Below are 20,223 nucleotides of genomic sequence, written 5' to 3'. Positions count from 1 at the left end.
AGACCTAATTCTTCATGGGTGCCATGATACAAACTTGGGAATAAGAGTTTACCTGATGAAGATATAGACTGCATGATCATCCCTTCCATACCAGCCCACTTCCTTTAAAATATTAGCACTTTGCTTTAAAATATTAGCATTCAGGTGAAAGTGTAAATCTAATCCTTCACCAAAAGTGAAATGGAAAAATAAGGAATTGGTAAGCCTAACCTCAAAATTTTGTTTGAATTTGAGCACTGTAAGGATGGATAAGCTTTTCCCCACCCCTTTCCAATTCAATTAATGGCAACTGCGTTCTTGCAGTTTCTCAGGCCAAAGCCTTCAGCAACATCCTTGACTAATGGTTTTGTTCCATACCATACGTGCAATCCATCAGTATATCCTATGAGTTTCAGGCTTTTTCAGTTGTCCTCTTGAACTAAATTGCTTTCTCCTGTTATTTCTTACCTCATTCAAAATTTTGGAAAAATTTCTCTCTTTTTAATGTAATGCTTCCCTGTCCTATTAGAATTGTAGCTCATTTTCACTTTTGAGAAATGGGTGTACCTTATCTTATTATGCTTTTATTAGTAGTATTTTTTTTTTTTTTTACCTTATAAGATGTAATGTATCTATTTCTTATGTGAATTTAGGCTCCAAAAAACTGGGACTGTTGATGGCTTTGGTACAGTACACAGAATAATTCTGTTGACATAGTATATCCCTAGTAAGTATTTTTGGAATAAATGTTTCTTTTTTGACTACAGAATTGTCATTTAAGTGACACCTATTCCATTTGAATCTAAACCATTGGATTCACTGAAAAATAAGGTTTTTAAGAAATGTTTATAGATACAATAACCTTTTCAGTTTTCAGTAGCTCTGATTTATTTAACATTTTTGTACTTGCTAAAATTTGTGCCAAATACTTCATATTTAATTAATCCTCAAAACAACTTTATGTTATCATAGCAACTTTATATATCAAACAAATTTAGACTCACAGAGGTTAAGCAAATTGCCCAAGGATGTAAAGTCAGTAAGCAAAAAAGTTTTTAAATTTTATAGGGGTAAAATTTGCATACAGAAAATTAGAAAATTATAAATATGAAGCTAAATTAATTGTTGCAAAATGAACACATTCATGGAAGCACACCCTAGGACAAAAGAATCTGACAAGAAACTCTTATGACCCCTTGTGTCTTATGCAATCTCTACAACTTCTCTCCTCTCTAAAGACAAACACTAGCTTCTAACACCATAGGATACTTTTCCCTATTTTTGAAGTTCACATCAATGCAATCATAGTGTATATATTATATTTTGTGCCTTGATTATTTCAGTTAGCATTATGCTTTAGCACTGAATAGTATTCCATTATAGGGGTGCCTGCGTGGTTCAGTTGGCTAAGCGACCACTCTTGATTTTGGCTCAGGCCATGATCTCATGGTCCTGGGATTCAGCCCCGCTGAACTGTGTTCCATGCTCAGTGGGGACTCTGCTTGAGGATTTCTCTCCTTCTCTTTCTGCCCCTCCCCCAACTTGTGGACACTCTCTCTTACTCTCTCTCTCAAATAAATAAATAAGTTCTTTAAATAAATAGTATTCTATTGTATGGATATACCACCAGTTGTTTATTCACTCACTGACTGAAGGACACCTTGGATTTTTCCAGATTTTGGATATTATGAATAAGTACGATAAATGTTTGCATATAGGTTTCAGTATGGACATAGATTTTCAAATCACTGGGCAAATATCTAGGAGCACACATGCTGGATCAAACTGTTTAACATTTTAAGAAACTACTAAACTGCATTCCAAAGTTTTTTAGTTTTTATTTTTTTTATTCCTACCCACAATGTATGTGAGTTCTGGTTGCTCCACATCACCTCTAGCAATTACTGTTGTTAGTTTGGATTATGCTCATTCTGATTGGTGTGCATTGGTATCTCATAGTTGTCTCAATTTGCGTTTTTCTAAAGACAAATGATGTTGAGTATCCTTCTATGAACTTTTTTGCCATCTGTATATCTTCTTTGGAGAGGTATTTGGTCAGATATTTGCCTATTTTTTAATTGGCCTGGTGACTTCTCTTTTGGAGAAGATTAATTAATCCTATTAATTATGACTCAGTTTCTTTAGTAGACATTGAATTATTTTCATATGTTATCCACTGAACTTTGTGTAAGATTTGGTAGTTTGTGTCTTTCAAGGCATTGCTACATTTCAGAAAATTATGACATTTTGTAGGCATAGATTTGTTCATAGTATTCTTAATATTTTAATGTCTATAGGATTGATTTAATGTCTATTGGCTACCCTTTTCATTTCTAATATTTGTAATTTGTGTATCTTTTTTTTTTTAATTCTGTATTAGCCTGGCTACTGATGTTTATAGTTTATTGATCTTTTTAAAGAACTAGCTTTAGATTTTATTCAATTTCACAATATTTCAATTTCATTGATTTCTGCTCTGATTTTTATTATTTCTTTTCTTCTGCCCCTTTAACATTTTGTAGCACCACTCATTACACCTGATAATCTTTTTTCTAAGGTCTTCTTTGTCTGAAATTAATAGTTACACCAGCTTTCTTTTTATTAAATGCATTGTGCATTCTTCTACATTCCATTCCATTTAGCCCATCTGAATCTTTATAATTAAAGTGGGTTTCTTGTAGACAACATATAGTTTGGGCCTTTTCTTTTTATCCATTCTAACAATATCTGCTTTTTGATTGATGTAGGCCATTCACATTTGTAATGATTGTTGATGTAGTTGGATTAATATCTATATTTGCAATATACATTTATAACTACTCTAACTCTAAGTAGTGACTTGGAATTTTGGTTTATATAGAATCTTCAACAAAGAACAACAAATTTATAGAGAAAGGACAGTTTTAGGCTTCCAAGGGCAGCAAATTATGGGAAAGTAACTATAAGGCAGGAAACTAATGGAGCAAGGTGTTTTCAGATTCCTCTGATACCACCTCTAGGCTCTTTTATTTTTTTTTAATTTTTCTTATTATGTTATGTAAATCACCATACATTACATCATTAGTTTTTGATGTAGTGTTCCATGATTCATTGTGTATAACACCCAGTGCTCCATTCAGTATTTGCCCTCTTTAATACCCATCACCAGGCTAACCCATCCCCCCATTCCCCTCCCCTCTAGAACCCTCAGTTTGTTTCTCAGAGTCCATAGTCTCTCATGGTTCATCTCCCCTCCAGTTTCCCCCACTTCATTTTTCCCTTCCTGCTATCTTCTTCTACTTCTTCATGTTTTTTTTTTTTTTTTTAACATACAATGTATTATTTGTTTTAGAGGTACAGGTCTGTGATTCAACAGTCTTACACAATACACAGTGCTCACCATAGTACACACCCTACCCAATGTCTATCACCCAGCCACCCCATCCCTCCCACCCCACACCACACCAGCAATCCTCAGTTTGTTTCCTGAGATTAAGAATTCCTCATATCATTGAGGCCATATGATACATGTCTTTCTCTGATTGACTTATTTCGTTCAGCATAATACCCTCCAGTTCCAACCATGTCGTTGCAAATGGCAAGATTTCATTCCTTTTGATGGCTGCATAATATTCCATTGTGTGTATATATATATATATATATATATATATATATATATACCACGTCTTCTTTATCCATTCATCTGTTGATGGACATCTTGGCTCTTTCCATAGTTTGGCTATTGTGGACATTGCTGCTATAAACATCGGAGTGTACATACCCCTTTGGATCCCTACATTTGTATCTTTGGGGTAAATACCCAGTAGTGCAATTCCTGGGTCATATGGAAGCTCTATTTTCAACTTTTTGAGGAACCTCCGTACAGTTTTCCAGAGTGGCTACACCAGCTTGCATTCCCACCAACAGTGTAGGAGGGTTCCCCTTTCTCCGCATCCCCGCCAACATCTGTCATTTCCTGACTTGTTAATTTTAGCCATTCTGACTGGTGTGAGGTGGTATCTCATTGAGGTTTTGATTTGGATTTCCCCAATGTCAAGCGATGTTGAGCACTTTTTTATGTGTCTGTTGGCCATTTGGATGTCTTCTTTGGAAAAATGTCTCTTCGTGTATTCTGCCCATTTCTTGATTGGATCATTTGTTCCTTGGGTGTTGAGTTTGATGAGTTCTTTATAGATTTTGGATACTAGCCCTTAATCTGATATGTCATTTGCACATATCTTCTCCCATTCTGTCAGTTGTCTTTTGGTTTTGTTGACTGTTTCTTTGCTGTGCAAAAGCTTTTTATCTTGATGAAGTCCCAGTAGTTCATTTTTGCCCTTGCTTCCCTTGCCTTTGGCGATGTTTCTAGGAAGAAGTTGCTTCGGCTGAGGTCGAAGAGGTTGCTGCCTGTGTTCTCCTTTAGGATTTGGATGGACTCCTGTCTCACATTGAGGTCTTTCAACCATTTGGAGTCTATTTTTGTGTGTGGTGTAAGGAAATGGTCCAGTTTCATTCTTCTGCATGTGGCTGTCCAATTTTCCCAACACCATTTGTTGAAGAGACTGTCTTTGTTCCATTGGACATTCTTTCCTGCTTTGTCGAAGATTAGTTGACCATAGAGTTGAGGGTCCATTTCTGGGCTCTCTATTCTGTTCCATTGATCTATGTGTCTGTTTTTGTGCCAGTACCATACTGTCTTGATGATGACAGCTTTGTACTAGAGCTTGAAGTCTGGAATTGTGATGCCATCAGCTTTGCTTTTCTTTTTCAACATTCCTCTGGCTATGCGGGGTCTTTTCTGGTTCCATACAAATTTTGGGATTATTTGTTCCATTTCTTTGAAAAAAGGCGATGGTATTTTGATGGGGATTGCATTAAATGTGTAGATTGTTCTAGGTAGCATTGACATCTTCACAATATTTGTTCTTCCAATCCATGAGCATGGAACGTTTTTCCATTTCTTTGTGTCTTCCTCAATTTCTTTCATGAGTATTTTATAGTTTTCTGAGTACAGATCCTTTGCCTCTTTGGTTAGATTTATTCCTAGCTATCTTATGGTTTTGGGTGCAATTGTAAATGGGATCCATTCCTTAATTTCTCTTTCTTCTGTCTTGTTGGTGTATAGGAATGCCACTGATTTCTGTGCATTAATTTTATATCCTGCCACTTTACTGAATTCCTGTATGAGTGCTAGCAGTTTTGGGGTGGAGTCTTTTGGGTTTTCCACATAAAGTATCATATCATCTGCAAAGAGTGAGAGTTTGACTTCTTCTTTGCCTATTCAGATGCCTTTTATTTCTTTTTGTTTTCTGACTGCTGTGACTAGGACTTCTATTACTATGTTGAATAGCAGTGGTGATAGTGGACATCCCTGTCATGTTCCTGACCTTAGGGGGAAAGCTCTCAGTTTTTCCCCATTGAGAATGATATTCGCTCTTTATCAAGAAACAAGAAAGGTCTCAAATACACAACCTAACCCTATACCTAAAGGAGCTGGAGAAAGAACAGCAAATAAAGCCTAAATCCAGCAGGAGAAGAGAAATTATAAAGATCAGATCAGAAATCAATGAAATAGAAACCAAAAGAACAGTAGAACAGATCAATGAAACTAAGAGCTGGTTCTTTGAAAGAATTAATAAGATTGATAAATCCCAGACTTATCAAAAAGAAAAGAGAAATGACCCAACCCAACAAAATCATGAATGAAAGAGGAGAGATCACAACCAACACCAAAGAAATACAAACAATTATAAGAACATATTATGTGCAACTATATGCCAGCAAATTAGGTAATCTGGAAGAAATGGATGCATTCCTAGAGATGTATCAACTACCAAAACTGAACCAGGAGGAAATAGAAAACCTGAACAGACCTATAACCACTAAGGAAATTGAAGCAGTCATCAAAAATCTCCCAACAAACAAAAGCCCAGGGCCAGATGGCTTCCCAGGGGAATTCTACCAAACATTTAAAGAAGAATTAATACCTATTCTTCTGAAACTCTTCCAAAAATAGAAATGGAAGGAAAACTTCCAAACCCGTTTTATGAGGCCACCATTACCCTGATCCCTAAACCAGACAAAGACCCCATCAAAAAGGAGAATTACAGGGGCACCTGGGTGGCTCAGTCATTAAGCGTCTGCCTTCGGCTCAGGTCATGATCCCAGGGTCCTGGGATCGAGCCCCGCATCGGGCTCTCTGCTTGGCCGGGAGCCTGCTTCTCCCTCTCCCACTCCCCCTGCTTGTGTTCCCTCTCTAGCTGTCTGTCTCTCTCTCTGTCAAATAAATAAAATAAAATCTTAAAAAAAAAAAAAGGAGAATTACAGACCAATATCCTTGATGAACATGAATGCAAAAATTCTCACCAAAATACTAGCCAATAGGCTCCAACAGTACATTAAAAGGATTATTCACCACGACCAAGTAGGATTTATCCCTGGGCTTCAAGTTTGGTTCAACATCCGCAAATCAATCAATGTGGCACAATACATTAATAAAAGAAAGAACAAGAACCATATGATACTCTCAATAGATGCAGAAAAAGCATTTGAGAAAGTACAGCATCCTTTCTTGATTGAAACTCTTCAGAGGTAGGGATAGAGGGTACATACCTCAATATCATAAAAGCCATCTATGAAAAACCCACCTCTAGGATCTTAAGAGCATATCTCCAGTAAAAGGAGATTTCATATCCTGTATTTAGGCAGAAAAGGGAAGGGTAGGGAAAGCTTTTCTTATGTTTGTTGCTTCTTAATTGCCTTGAGCTCAAAATAATTTTTATGTCAGAAAGGTATATTTTGAGGTGACATATTGTGGTTTCCTTCAATTCCTTCTCCAATGCTCTTTATGCAAATCCTAATTTGTGACCTGGATCACTTTCCTTGTCCTGATGAGTTGCTTTTAACATTTCTTGCAGAACAGATTTTCCAGCGTTGAATTTCTTTAGTTGTTCTTCATCCAAGAAAGTCTTTATTTCTCCTTTACATTTGAAAGTTAATTTTCCTGAACATAGAATTCTAGTTTGGTGATTTTCTTTCATCATTCTAAATACTTCAATACACTCTATTTTCATGGTTTTTGATAAGAAGTCCAATATAATTTTTAGCCTTGTTCCTTTATATGTTAGATGTCCTGACACCGTAGCTTGTTTCCTGATTTTCTCCCTGTCTTTGGTCATCTGCAGTTTGAATAGGATATGCTTAGTTTGTTTTTGTTGTTGCTTGGGGATGGGAGTAGGGGCATTTGTTTTGCTTGGCATTCTCTGAACTTCCTTGATCCATGGTTTGTGATCTGCCATTAGTTTTAGAATATTCTCAGTCATTATCACTTCAAATATTTCTTCTGCTCTGTCTGGTGTTCCAATGATCAATTGGAACTGTTGCCTCTGTCTGGTGTTCCAATGATCAATGCTAAAACTTTTGAAATTGTCCCATAGTTCTTGGACTTTTTTTTCTTTTTTCTTTTCCTTTTGCCTTTTGGTTTAGAATTTTCTATTGACCAATCTTAAAGCTCACTAATTCTTCCTTCAACCATGTTCAGTCCAATAATCAAAGGCAGTCTTCATTTCTTTTCAGTTTTTTTTTAATATCTAGCATTTCCTTTTGATTTTGCTTAGAGTTTCCTTCTTTCTGTCTACATTGTCCATCTGTAGTTGCATGCTGCTTACTTTTACCATTTGATGCCTTAACATATCAATCCTAGTTGTTTTAAAATTTCTGTATGATTATTACAACATTTTTTAATATCTCAGTCTGGTTTTAATGATTGCTATTTCTCTTCAGACTCTTTTTTTTCCTTGCCTTTTGTCATGTCTTACAATTTTTTAATAAAAGGCAGACTTTATATTGGGTAATAGGAACCGAGCTAAATAGACTTTAAGTGTGAGGATTTGCGTTACTTTGTGAATTGGGATATTTAATGTTTGTCATAGCTAATATAAGAGGCTTCAAATTCCTCTAGTTTTTTTGCCCTTGTCTCCTGTTTTTTTCCTTTGGGTATCCCTACCTGCTTTTTTTTTTTTTTTAAGATTTTATTTATTTATTTGAGAGAGAGACACACAGAGAGAGGGAACACAAGCAGGGGGAGAGGGAGAGGGAGAAGCAGGCTTCCCGCTGAGCAGGGAGCCCAATGCGGGGCTCAATCCCAGGAGCCTGGGATCATGACCTGAGCCGAAGGCAGACGCTTAACGACTGAGACACTCAGGTGCCCCCTCCCTACCTGCTTCTTATGGAAATGCTCTGTGTTGTAGCTCTTTCAGCTAAAACTCACAACATCCTGGAACCCTGCTGGTATAATGGTAAGGCATGGGAGACAGAGCATTCTATAACTAACTTTATTAAATCTCAAACATTAGTGGGCCTGTGTCTCTGGGTCGTTCCTTTCACAAGTGTTTCACTGATACTGTAGCTTTTTTCTCCCTGCCCCCTATATTCATACCTGATTCCACCATTCTAAATTTATGTCCTTGATGTTCTCACGCCTTATTACTATATCCCTCCCCTAGATAAGATAGAAGGGTGCTGGATTGGAAGTTATTTCCTGTATTGGGATAAGGCTCTTACAAAATGTCTTCCTCTGTAGAGTAGGCCTTTGTTATGAGAAGCGCTCTGGGTCCGTTTTACAATGATAGCTCTTCCTCCTCTTGCCTTGGCCAAGGGAGATTCAGAGCTCTCTTGTCATGGACTGCCTCTCCTCCTGAGAAAAATCTGAGACAATTCTCTGGGCATGGGGCAGGGTGGTAGCCTCTGTGCTTCTGGGCTTGCCTCACTTAGTATGGAACATCTACCCTAGGAGAGAGCTGGGGTGGGGATCAGGTATTTTCAGCCTGCCATGACTGTGGTAGGGCCTCCCATCTGATGTGTGGGGGTGGGTGGAGGAAGGGAGCCTCTGACCTCTGCTGTACTTAGAAAGTCATCTTGTTCCAGCCAGAGTTTGAGAGGATGAGAAATGTTGATCGCCTCCTTCTCCTGGTAAGAGAATATAACTCTTGATTGTGAGCTGAGGGGAGATAAAGTTCAGTTTTCTTGTCTATATTGTCCTAGAGCAGAACTTAATTCAAGTTGAACTGGAGGCAGAAAGGGTAGAAATAGATTGCTGGTCAAATGCTGAAAACTCATGATATTCTTACCATGCTTTAGTTTTTCTTGAATAAGTTATTCCTTCATTGTAAGCTCTTAGCACAAATCCCAGTCTTTAAATGGTTTTTCACAATAACGTTCACTAGTGGTGCTTGTTTTGTTATGGAGTGTTTCCAGGAAACTCCTCATGCTGCCATACTAGAAGCAAAACACCTATACTTACTTTTGTACCATTTATACTGAATAGAGTAAGTATACTTACTACAGAAGACTGCTGAGAACATGCCATGGAAGGATGAACTCTGTCCTTGAAGCCAGACAGTGGGATGTTTTACATAACTCCGAAGCGTACTGTCTGAGCAGCCTGGGGCAAATTACTGTGTTAGGGATAACTTTGCAAAAGCAGCACAGAGACTTTGAAAAGATTTTGTCTATTATTTACATTTTAAAATGCTTGAATTATGGGCATCTAAATAATCTCTTCTTTTCATTTAAACAGTTCAAAGCTTTTAATTAAAATAACTAAAATTAAAAATGAAACACTGCGCTATACCATGCTTACCTCCTTACAAATTTATCGGCATACAGATTCTTCAAAATGAAAATTTGCTTACTAATTAAATAGCACTTGCACACACAGTAGATCATTTCCTGGGACATGTATTCAAAGGGTGGACTGAGAGAAAGGAAGAGATGAAGCAGAATGGAAAATGATTGCATACCTCCAGAACAGCATTTCCCCCAAACTCTTGCATGTGTAACGATCATCTAGGGAGCTTATTAAATAGGAGATTCTTTTATCCAATCACCAGAGATTTTGACTTAGTAAAGCTAGGATGGGCCCTGGTAATTTGAATTTTTAATACGCATCTCAAGTGATTTTGATGGAGGTGCTATAAGGAACACATTTTGAGAAGTCTAAAAACATTGGGGTTCTAATCACAGTGACTGAAATGCTGGACAGGATACTGAGAAGGAGCATGAGGGATTTTATACAAGAGCTGAAACTAGAACAGGTATATCTGTTCATGATGGTTCAGTAATACCCTGCTTAAAACATTCCTCATGCTGAATGCCTCTGCATTTTAGTGATTCTACCACACTCTGCATTTAGAAGTTATAATATATAAGGGTTTGATTTGCTTAGAAAGAGTAGAAAAGTGTTGGAAAGAAATGGGTAGAGAATGGTTCTGCATTTGGTTTTAATATCCCATGCATAAAAACAAAGGTGAAATGAAGCAAATTAAAGTTTAGGGTTAGGTAGTTTTTTAAAAACTCAAATATACTCTGCACCAGCTGCAGACGCATAATTTAAGTTTCTTAAAGTAGTTTTGCTCTTAAAATGTGTCATTTTGAAGAACATTTTTAATCAATAGTTTATTAAAACAATATTCCACTTAATATACTTATTTCTGGAGCTTTAAATTTTAATGTGACACATATTAATCTGTATTATAGTAGCAATTATAATAAAACACTCCACATGTGGCATTTTCTTATTTCATTATGTGCTATTGCACGAGATAATTTCTTACATGCTTTATATTTAAAGCACCATAAGCACAAAATGAATGCTAATTTAAAATGTATAAAAAGTATGACATCTATTGCCATTGATGTCTCTGGTTTTACAGTAACATCTGTGACAACGGAAATAAGAAATTACACGACAGTTTGATGTTTAGTGCAATGCATGTGTCTGTAGATTTGAATTTCCCCAATGAGAAACCTCCAGAGAATTGGAATGTAAAAAATATGTTGAACTACATAATTTCCAAGTTGTAGATTCTCTTTTAGGATAAGAGAGAAAAATAAACACATATATACACATACGGGTGTCTGAGAACACACAAACACAACATGCACCCATCGTTAGTGGAACTCTTTGCAAGTCATTATGTTTTGTTTTGTTTTCAAAAGGTAACTCATTCTAGTTTAAACAACTCAAAAAGCTCATCTTTTTTTGATTGGGTGACATATCATGACAATTTGGTAGACATGGAAACTGACTTGTGGATTAAACAAAAACAAATTATGAAGAAGGACTGTATTATTGGGATGTTATCCATCTATTATTATCCAAGAGGGAAAAAGGAATGTGGCCTTTCAAGAATAGAAGGCATACAAATCCTCCTTGGTCTTGCTACTAATTCCTAACTCTTGCTGCCTCTGCTTTTGATACTAATAATTTTAATAATAGCCACAGAAATTTTAATGTCACATTTCTTTTTTTTTAATTTTAATTTTTGAGAGAGAGAGAGTGCTAGTGGGGAGAGGGACAGAAGGAGAGGGAGAAAAAAAATCACAAGCAGGCTTCGTGCTCAGCATGGAGCCCAATGTGGGACTCGATCTCACAACTCTGAGATCATGACCTGAGCTGAAATCAAGAGTCTGACACTTAACTTACTGAGTCACCCAGGCACCCCTTAATATCACATTTCTACTTGCAAAGCATCCCTATTTTGTTTTCTCTTTTGAATTAACTCTCCCCATGGGTCTCTCTCTCTCACTTTCTCTCTCTCTCACACAACACACACACACACACACACACACACACCCCATATCCTCAGTTGTATTACTTGTACTCATTCTCTGCATCTCAGCTTAGAGCCCTTCTCTTTAGACAGCTTCCATTTCCTGTTGAAGACTAGATTAGTTCCTTAGTGGGAACTTCAGTAGCATTATTACACTCTATCATAGCATATATGTGCCTATTGTTTGTTTGTCTTCTCTACTAGATCATTAGCAACTTGGTAGCAGAGATTGTAGCAATTTGCTTGGCATATCCATGGTGCTTAGTAGTTTATTTTATTTTCATACAATAACTATATATAGTATAGATTACTTACCAAAGATCATGAAACTAAAGCATTTGCCCAAGGTCACTCAACCAGTAGCTAGTGGAAGAAAGCCTGAAAACAGACCTCGTGGTTCTAAATGATGTTTTTTCCTCACCAGTAAATAAAGAGGCTTGTCTCCTATCTTGCAGGAGTTTTCATTCAATTCCCTTTTCATTGATTGAAGATTAATCGATTTTTAATCTTAAGTGTCTTTTATGCAAACCAGCTGGCTTACTTTTAAATTTTATGGAGTTTTGTTTGACACATGCAGGTGCCCAAGATTGGGGTCATTATACTCTCAAATTCATGGTTCATTATAATCATTGATTCATATGATACCATTGTTCTTTATTCATGTATTTTCTTTGATATGTCCCTTTTCTTTCCCCCTTCTTCCCGAGAAACAGTATATTTAATTCAATTGTGTTATTATTAATATGTAATTTGGTTTGTGTTAATATAGTGTATATATAAATAAATTGTTCATATTATAGGTCTCGTGTATTGCTTACCTTTATCACTCATCAAACACATCAAAATGTGTTTCAGATCTATCCATTCAATTCAATATATATCAATTTTTCCCTTCTGTTTCATAAAACTCCATGATATGATTTCATCAAATGTAACAGCCCACTCCCTTCTTTTACAATTTTATTTAACCATGGTTTGTGTCAGTGTGACACGAGCAAGTTGCTTTCGATGCTCGAGTTCCTTTCTATGGCCAATAATGCTGCAATTAACACTGTTAAACATTCATTTATTAAGGTTATGTTCTCACAGGCAGAACTTTGAGATGATAGTTGCGCACATACTAAATTCGATTAGGTAGCAGCCATATTCCTGTTGAGAATGTCTGTACCACTTTCAATCCCAAGAGTAGAATAATTACAATACATGTTGCTGTTTGAAAACAAAAGAATGGTAAACTGGTTTACAGACACCTGAATACTTTGGACAGACGTTACAAAAGCCCCATCACATGGGGAAGGGGAATGTTCGATTACATCTTGATTCCCCTCCCTGAGAGAAACACCCATTCTATTGATCTCTTGAACCTGTTGTTTCATTTTCTGGGAAGTTTTCCATATGCATTATCGTACTTAGAGAATATCTGATAAAGGCAACATTTGGGAGCCCCAGGCTCATTGTCAGTTGTATACAGTAGGCTGTTTTAAATCCTCAACTCCCACCAAATTTTTGTGCTTAGAGTTTTGGTTTCTTTAGTGGTATAGATCTTATAAACTTAGTTGGTTTCTATGTATTTGATTCCTGTCAGTTCCAGTTGATTCCTGTCAACTCGATGTGCAAACATCCATATCTACAGTTCTTTTCCAGACATTCTTAGATTTGATATGTTTCTCTGTTTCATTATCTTCAGGTTTCTGTTTTCTCCTAACCAAATCATAAGTAACTAAGGCCACTTAGGTTGGAGAGCAGCTGCGTTCTTACTCTGCCTTTTCTGAGCTGTTTTGTCTAACTGGTAGTATCTAATGGATGCCAAGCTCATTAAAGGATTTTGCTAATGGTGGTAAAGTCCCTACTCTGTATTTAATCTTTGCTCAAAGACCAATTAGAATTTGCTTTTGATGTGAAAGACCTATTTCATTTTATCTTTTACTGTTTGGGATAAAGGAACTGTTGCCTTTCCAAACTAAAAGATTCCTAAATTCATGAACTATACTTCTTTTGTTGTTGCTTCAAAACAACTAGTTCTTTTCTGAGCTCAGTTTCTAATAATACTTCCAACATACAGTCTACAATAAATGTCAAATACTTCCAACATTCTGTTCTGGAACATCTTCCCTCAAAATATAAGTTCATTAAGGTGACAATTTTACCAAATGTTTTACCAATATAGAAATTTCATCAACATCCTTCCAGGCTCTAATAACAGTTTCCTTCCTGTCTCCTTCCTGTTCCTTAAACTAATACCAAATATTTTAGTACTTGCATGAGAACAGTAACCTGATTCTGGTACCAATTACTATACCAGTCAAAATGGCCTTGGTTATGTGAAGTAATAACCTATCATCAATGGAGGTGGCTAACAAAACAACAGATGTTTATTTATTGATGATGTCATATATATCCATGGTGAATCTGCTAGAGGCTGTGCTCTGTATTCTTATTTCACATCTCAGGTGGAGAGACCAGTCACCACCATTGCTAATGGTGGGAGCAGAAGGAAAAACAATCTGAGGTCTTGTGCCAGCAATTTAATATTTGGCCTGCAAGTGACACTTCCCATCTGCTTACAATGTGTTGGCTAGAATGAGTTCTATGGCCCCACCTAATCAGAGCACCCAGAAGTGCAATTAATCTAGGTGTCCAAAAGGGAGAGAATTATAATGACATAATTGTTGAAGATTCTATTACAATTACAAAGTAGGATTTATCTCAGCAATGTAAGCATGGTTTAGCTGTATAAAAATCCATCAGCATATCAGTCAGGACTCTGTATAGAACACAAAAGCCTTTCTGCTTTCCAAATGAAAAATGTTCTAATACTGGAAATTGGAAGCTTTTACAGTTATTGGAAGGGCTGATACAGTAAAGGTCAGAGAATGCTCCACCAAAAATCACAGCCAATACTATTGGATCAGGTGGTTTTCACGAATTTACTGATGACCTACTATAGCAAATCTAAAGAACTGTTAAGAAGCTCTTCTATTTAACTTAAGATGCATTAACGCTCAAGAATCTCACCTGAAATTCGTTCACCATATGAGAAAGTGTCTGTCTACAAATACCTACTCAGAATAATGGTCTCTCCTCTTGTGGCTTCCAGATTGCCTATGAAATAATCTTCAGCTTTTAACCCAGAGAAAACTAGGTGAAGAGGATTCTGGAACTTAATAGTTTCTACTTTCTCCTCTATGAGGCAAAAGAGATCTTAGAATGGCACGATGGTGATGCTTCATTGACAACAGAAAATTCAGCATATAAATAAAACTATATGACCCTATCACTAGATACAGAAAAAACATTGATAAATATCAACATTCATTCACAATGTAAAGAAAAACCCTTAGTCAATAAGGAGAGGAAGAAACCTCATAAATACAGCTTATCCGTCAGAAATTCATAGCAGACATCATTCCTAACAATGAAAAAGTAGAATCTCTCACATCAAATAAGAAACAAGAGGGAGTATTCACTGTCATAATAATTCAACATTTGCCCTAAGGGCCTTAAACATAAATGCCTTCATGAGCTAGTGATCAAATCTAAGTATCTGTAAATTCCAGGGTTGTCCATCTACTTAACATTTTCACTCGGATGGTTAATGGCTATCTGGTATTTAACATGTGAAAAATAAAACTTTTAATTTTCCTCTAACCCTGTTTCTCCCACTGCTCTGGTTCTCTATTGCTGTATAACAAGCTGTGCCAACATTTAGAGGCTTAAAATATCATTTATATATTTATTTGTTTTCCCATGGCTTTGTGAGTTAACTAGGCTCAGCTGGGTATTTTCACTCAAAGGCTTTCACGTGGTTTCAGAAAGATGGTGTCTGAGGAGGAGACATTTGATAGCTTCTTCATTCATATATTTGTGGCACCTGAACTGGAATAGTTGCCATCTATGGGCTCTTTGGCTTCTTTCTTTCTATATGTTCCCTCGATATGGCTTCCTTACATTCAAGAAGTCTCTGTGTATTTGGACACCTTACATGATGACTGACAACTCCAAGATAAGTGTCCCAAGAGACTCAGGTGGGAGCTGCAAGACTTCTTATTATCTAGACTGAGAATTCCCAAGCACCACTTCCATCACACTTTAACATTCAATCAAGTCACAGAGACTTGTCCAAACTCAAGGGGAGGAGACTTACAGTCCACCTCTCAAGAGTAGAGATAACAAAGTATTTGTTTCATATTGACTCTCTTTCACCCACAGTCTTTTCCATTTTAATATATAGTAGCTCCAGGCAAATCCAGATGTACTTTATCATTTTATCCTCATACACTTTACTATTCTTTAAATTTCCAATATTGTTAACATACAGTGTTAGATTAGTTTCAGATGTATAATAGAGCGATTCAACAATTCTATACATTACTCAGTGTTGATCATAAGTCATTCACTTTACTTTGAACCCACCAGTTAAACCTATTGAGTCTACTTTTGAAATAGATCCACTTTGACCATTTTCAGCTCTTCTACAACTAAAACCTTGGTCCAAGCAACCATATTTGCCTAAATTATATTAGCCTAAACATGGATAGTCTTTATGCAGTCTATTTAGTCCACCCAACAGAGTCAGTCTTCTGAAATATAAGTATGTCTAATACCTAAATAACTTCCATGGCTTTCCATCTTAGAGAAAAGCCAGAGTTCTCAAATATAAGATCCCAAATAATCTAGCTGCTTGATAGTTTTCTGAACTATCTTTCCACTGTTTCCCTTCTCCATGAGGCTTTACTCATATTTGCCTCTTTGTATTTCCTAAAACACACCAATCCATTCTCAACTTAGAGCCTTTTCCCTTATCTCTGCCCAAGAGTCTTGTTCCAGATATCTCTACACCTTTCAAGTCTCTACCTCTTCCTTTATAGTACTTTAGTCTTCTCTATTTGTTGACTGGAAAAAAGTCTAACACATACTGAACATTGCATATGTATACATTGAAATCCCTTACTCTGAAAAAATATATTCAATTTAAAAAAAAATACAATTAGTAGACCCATAAGTTTTATTTTTCAAAGGTGCGCTTGCTGAGTGGCACTGATATGAGTAAGACTGTTCTCTTTGTCATGTTGAATTTTTAAATCTTGCATTTTAATTATTTTACTAAATGAATGATTTTGTTTTTGAAACAATAATTATTTCAGAGTATGTGTTTAAATTCTCAAGTGATGAGTTTTAAATTAACTTAAAAATATATGGTTTTAGTTCATCATTATTGGAGAATTCAAACTTTATCAAATATCTTTTTTCAATTATTTAATAAATATGTAATAGATACTGATGAATATTTTTGGATACTTGAACCACTGTAATTTTTAAATATATAACTTAATATAGGATATAAAATCACTTTAGGTATGCTAATAAAATGACCATCTTATTGTTATATGATTAGATAAATTTCCTAACTCTAAGTTTGCTGATCTTATTACAATTGTATTGGCAATTTCATCTACATTTCTAAAAGCATTGCCTTCTGTAATTATCCATAAATGAGTAATCAGTTTGTGATTTGTACTTCCTTTAATACAATAACAATAAAAAATAGTTCATTCCACTTTGTACTATATTAATATCATATTTGTACTTCACTAGTCTCAGGATGATAATTATTTTTGCTTAACATATTCAGAAAGTGAAAGCAAACAGACATTTCCTTAAAATGTATTGTTTTTCTGGGCGCCTGGGTGGCTCAGTTGGTTAAGCGACTGCCTTCAGCTCAGGTCATGGTCCTGGAGTCCCTGGATCGAGTCCCGCATCGGGCTCCCTGCTTGGCAGGGAGTCTGCTTCTCCCTCTCCTGCTCCCCCCTCTTGTGCTCTCTCTCTCTCTCACTCTCTCTCTCAAATAAATAAATAAATAAAATCTTTAAAAAAAATAAAAAAAAATGTATTGTTTTTCCTTATAGAATTAATACATTTAATGCACAATTTGTATAAAATACAGAAATGAGCAAAGAGAAAGGCATCATCCATAATCACAGCACATGATAATTAAAATATTAAATTTTAGTGTACTTTTTCCAGGAATATGTGTGCATACATGTCTCTGTGTATACATACATAATTAAAGAAAGTTAAGATATATATTTGATAGTTTCTATTACATATTTTCATTTTCATGAATTTTATACCATCTTTATATGTAAAAACTTGTGAGGAATGCATAATATTGTGTTGTATTACTGGGTTTTCTTACTTCGTAGTAATTTACTAAATTATTCCTCTAATATTAGACGGTGTGCCTGGTCTCAGGGTTTTGCTACTATAAATAATGCTGCAATAAACATTCTTATACATAATTCATTGCTCACTTCTCTGATTATTTCCTTAGGATATACTCCTAAAATGGAATAATTGGGTCAAAGAGTATGGGTATTTTAATGATTTGGATAAATGTTGCCAAGTTGCCCTCTAGAAAGTTTCCATACATTTGTATTCCATACATTTGTATTCCCACAAGCAGCACATTAGACTACCCATTTGCATTTCTTTAATTATGTCATGTTGAATATTTTAATGCATTTATTAACCATTTATAGTTGCTGAGATTATTTTCATGGGTGGAGTTGCTCCAAGTGGTAATTTGCTCATTGCCTATTTTTCTTATTTACTGAGATAAGAATTTAATTTTCTAAGTCACATAGATAGCATATTGTTTTCTAGTTTACCATTTGACTTAAATTATTTATATTTTCAATATATACATAACTTGTAATGTATATACTCAAATTTTCCCATTTTTTCTTTCTCTTATTTTAACTTTCTATGATTAGTAATTATTTCCTTATCATGAGATTATACATCTACCTATGTTTTCTTAATTTCCACTTCTATTATTTTTATTTTACCATGCTAACATATATCTTATTTTGTTTTAATTTTCTCTGTAACCTATTATTTATGAGTTCTAATAATTTATTTACAGAATTTATGGAGACAGTAAGAATTTTTTTTTTTAAAGATTTTATTTATTTATTTGAGAGAGAGAGAATGAGAGACAGAGAGCACGAGAGGGAAGAGGGTCAGAGGGAGAAGCAGACCCCCGCTGAGCAGGGAGCCCGATGTGGGACTCGATCCTGGGACTCCAGGATCATGACCTGAGCCGAAGGCAGTCGCTTAACCAACTGAGCCACCCAGGCGCCCGACAGTAAGAATTTTGTTATGTGTCCTAACTAAAGTATGATATTTTCTTGCATTTATTGATTGTGACTGTGAGTTAGGGAGTGAACAGGGGAGGAGAAACATGTCTTAATGTAGGGCCTTTTAAGGTCAAAGATGTAACTTCCATTGTTATGTTCAACAAATATTTCTTAAGTTTTGGCTCTGTTTTTGTCCAGGAAGTTATTTGTTGGAAGTTAGACTGAGTATTGTTACTATGTTTAAAGTGTAACCATTCTCTCAGAATGTTACTGATTTTTCTTGGCAGATAAAATTGAGTATGGCAACAAATGGGTGTGGTAAAAATCTCCAAAATAGAAGATAAGACTTTCAATAACTTAAGTGTAGAATGCCATGATTTTATTTCATTTTTGGCATTCCCTATAATGTTCCAACGTCTAAATGAAATCATATTGCATTTCTTCTTTTTAAGCAACCATATGTCAACCAACAACTTCCGTCAGCCCTTTTCTATACATAGAGTCATATAAAAATTCTTTAAACATGACCAGTGCCTAGCAATGGGTTTAATCTGCTGTCATAACATAAATGTTATTGATTGATGAAAAAACTAAGAGATTAAAATGGGAAACACAATCACAATAAACTGGCCTTAATATATAATGTTAAGTTGAAAAAGTATTTTAAAAGCCTGGCCTGTGAAAACTTCCATACTTTCAATCCATTATTGTTATTGTTTTACCAGTCTGTGAATTACCTAACATTAGCAATTAATTCCCACATACTCTAGTAGTCTCCCTGATCTGCAGCTTCATTTTCTGTGATTTCAGTTACCCATGGTCAACCATGGTCTGGAATTAAATGATCCTCCTTCTGAAGTATTGTCAGAGGTCAGTAGTAGCCTATTGCTATGTCACAGTGCCTGCAACCGTCACCTCACTTCAGCCCATCACATGGGCATTTTATCATCTCAAATCACTGCAAGAAGGGTGGTATAGTATATTAAGATATTTTGAGAGAGAGAGCAACCACATTCACAAAACTTTTATTAAAGTATATTGTTATAATTGTTCCATTTTATTATTAGCTGTTGTTACTTTCTTATTGTGCCTAATTATAAATTAATCTTTATCATTATTTTGTATGTATAGGGAAAATATAGTATATTTAGCATTCAGTAATATCTATGGTCTTAGGCATCTACTGGGAGCCTTGGAACATATCCCCTCTGGATCAGTAGAGGGGTTGGTAGGGGCGGCTACTGTAGAGGAAAAAAGAATATTCAGGTAAATGCATAATGTTTATAAATTGAACAATGAAAATCCAACATAATAGTTGGAATAAATTTTATGAGCTTGCATTGTCCAAAGACAGAATGACAGGAAAGTTTAAATTGTCTAATTCAAGATTACTGACTAGTTCAAATGTTGCCAGATCATGGCAAATGTTGTAAGAACATTTATTTTGCACTATAGCAATTAAGAGAGGTTGTATTAGTCATGGTTCTCCAGAAAAACAGAACTGTATATATCTA

The sequence above is a fragment of the Mirounga leonina genome, unplaced genomic scaffold (genome assembly GCF_011800145.1).
Source record: "Mirounga leonina isolate KUSES-001 unplaced genomic scaffold, KU_Mleo_1.0 Mir_129, whole genome shotgun sequence".
NCBI lineage: Eukaryota > Metazoa > Chordata > Mammalia > Carnivora > Phocidae > Mirounga > Mirounga leonina.
The sequence above is the reverse complement of the archived record's forward strand: the minus strand, read 5'-3'. Positions refer to the sequence as shown.